Raw genomic sequence first — 2,857 nt, 5'->3', positions numbered from 1 at the left:
TGTAAGATGCACATTGCTTCAGTCTGGAGAGGTGGGACAACTCAAAGTAGTGGGCAGAGTGGCTTCCAGGTCATAGGTGGATTCAAAGATTTTTTTGATTGGCACTTGGTAGAAAGAGTTTATCTTAAAAGACCTGGAATCCATAAAAGTGGAGTAAGTATCCATAAAGTAGATAAGGTGTTGTGGAGGCCAAGGTTCTTATTATGCAGATGAAGCTTCCAGGTAGCAGGCTCAGAGAGAATAGAATTGTAAATCTTTCTTAGACTTAAAAAGATGTCAGACTCTTAGATAATTATTTCCTGGATCAGGAAACACCTAGAAAGGGAAGAGGATTCTCTACAGAATGGAGATTTTCCCCACAAGGGACAGTTTTGCAGGGCCATTTCAAAGTATGTCGAATAAATGTATTTTGGGGTAAAACACTTCCATTTCTTTTTGGGTCTCCTTTCTGTCATGTTGGTATCTTATTGCTACAAAGAGTGTTTTGTCAGTCTTAAGGTCTCCTTTTTTTTTTTTTTCTGAGATGGAGTCTTGCTCTGTCACCCAGACTGGAGTACAGTGGCACAATCTCAGTTCACTGCAACCTCCGCCTCCCGGGTTCAAGCAATTCTCCTGCCTTAGCCTCCCGAGGAGCTGAGATTACAGGCGACAGCCACCACACCTGGCTAATTTTTGTATTTTTAGTAGAGATGGGAATTCACCATGTTGGCAGGCTGGTCTCCTGACCTCAGGTGATCCTCCCGCCTTGGCCTCCCAAAGTGCTGGGATTACAGGTGTGAGCCACCGTGCCAGGCCAAGGTCTCTGTTTTAATGGAGTTTTTTGTTGTTGTTGTTGTTGTTTTTTCTTTTCTTTTCTTTTGGTGGTGATGGTGGTGGGGGGTGCTTTCCAGAAAAAAACAGGAAAGCCTGCTAGACAAATTCTAAAAGAGCTGTAACACTTTGTGGGTTGCCCAGGCTGGCCTCCAAGTCCTGACCTCAAGTAATCCTCTGCCTCAGTCTCCCAAAGTGCTGGGGTTACAGGCGTGAGCCACCATCACACCCTGGCCACTGTTTTAATGGGTTTTTGTTGTTGTTGTTGTTGTTGTTGTTTGAGACAGTCTTGCTCTGTTGCCCAGGCTGGAGTGCAGTGGCTCTATCTTGGCTCACTGCAACCTCCACCTCCTGGATTCAAGCAATTCTCCCGCCTCAGCCTCCTGAGTAGCTGGGATTACAGGTGTGCACCACCATGCCCAGTTAATTTTTATATTTTTAGTAGAGACGGGGTTTCACCATGTTGGCCAGGCTGGTCTCGAACTCCTGACCTCAAGTGGTCCACCTGCCTCGGCCTCCCAAAGTGCTAGGATTACAGGCATAAGCCACAATGCCCGGCTGTATTCTGGTATTCAAACACTTGTATTTGGAATGTAACAGGAGACTTTCCCTGAATATCATTTTGTTATTCAGTCAGAAAGAGAAAGAAATAATATATTTCCAAGAGAAAGAATTGGAAATATAGTTACTAAAATTCATCAGTATGCTGGTAAAAACGGAAACCATGGAAGGTGCTATGGTTTGGATATTTGTCACCTTCAAAACTCATTGAAATTGAATCCCAATGTGGTAGTATTAACAGGTAGAGCCTTTAACAGGTGATTGGGTAATGAATTGGGGGGCTATCATGGGAGTGGGACTGGTGGCTTTATAAGAAGAGGAAGAGAGGCCTGAGCTAGCACACTCACACTCCTTGCCATGTGATGTCCTGTGCTGCATTGGGGCTCTCAAGAGAGAAGACTCTCAACAGATGCACCCCCTCAGCCTTGGACTTCCCAGCCTCCAGAACTGTAAGATATAAATTTTGTTTCTTATAAGTTATCCTGTTTCAGGTATTCTTTTTTTTTTTTTTTTTTTTGAGATGGAGTCTTGCTTTGTCACCCAGGCTGGAGTGCAGTGGCGCGATCTTGGCTCACTGCAGTCTCTGCCTCCTGGGTTCAAGCAATTCTCCTGTATCAGCCTCCTCAGTAGCTGGGATTACAGGCGCCCACCACTATGCCTTGGCTAATTTTTTTTTGTATTTTTAGTAGAGATGGGGTTTCACCATGTTGACCAGGCTGGTCTCGAACTCCTGACCTCAAGTGATCCACCCGCCTCGGCCCCCCAAGGTGTGGGATTATAGGTGTGAGCCTCCACGCCCGGCCCAGTCTCAGGTATTCTCTTATAAACAACAGAAAATGGACTAATCTATGTTAAAAGAAAAACTTCACCCTCATTAAATGTAAAAGAGTTTAATTGAGCAATGAACGATTCGTGAATCAAGCAGCCTCCAGAGCCAGAGTAAGCTCTGAGACTCCAGCGCAGCCACGTGGTAGAAGAAGATTTATGGACAGAAAAAAAGGAAAGTGATGTACAGAAAATGGAAGTGAGGTATGGAAGCAGCCAGATTGGTTACAGCTTGGCATTTGCCTTGTTTGAACATGGTTCCAATAGTTGGCTACATTTGATTGGCCAAAACTTGGTGATTGGCACAAGTGTAGGCTATGGTCTATTTACACCTCCGTTTGTTGTAATTCACAATGTACAGAGAAACCTTTAGGCCAAACTTAAAACATGTAAGGAGGCAGCTTTCGTCTAAACTTGATTTAACAGACAGAGGAATGATGAGATCACCATCTGTTTATTCCTCCATTCATGTACTCACTCATTCAGTCATTCATTTATTCAACAAATATTTATTTAGGCTATGAGGATTATAGAAGTGAAAAGGACAGACATAATCCCTGCTGTCATGCAGCTTACAGTCTAGTGAAAAAGACAGAAATTAAATGACTAATTATACCATGCATTGTTTATTGGAATTGTGGTAAGTGTTCTGAAAGAGGGA

General features: G+C 43.7%; 1 non-coding gene across 1 annotated transcript; it reads right to left on the bottom strand.

Annotated features, from left to right (window-relative positions):
- Nucleotides 1–877: 877 nt before the first annotated feature.
- LOC112132162 (U7 small nuclear RNA) lies at nucleotides 878–940 on the bottom strand. The gene has a single exon (XR_002913970.1). It is a non-coding gene; the product is annotated as a U7 small nuclear RNA (small nuclear RNA).
- Nucleotides 941–2,857: the final 1,917 nt, after the last annotated feature.

Source organism: Pongo abelii, chromosome 12 (assembly GCF_028885655.2).
Source record: "Pongo abelii isolate AG06213 chromosome 12, NHGRI_mPonAbe1-v2.0_pri, whole genome shotgun sequence".
Taxonomy (NCBI): Eukaryota; Metazoa; Chordata; class Mammalia; order Primates; family Hominidae; genus Pongo; species Pongo abelii.
The sequence above is the reverse complement of the archived record's forward strand: the minus strand, read 5'-3'. Positions and strand labels throughout refer to the sequence as shown.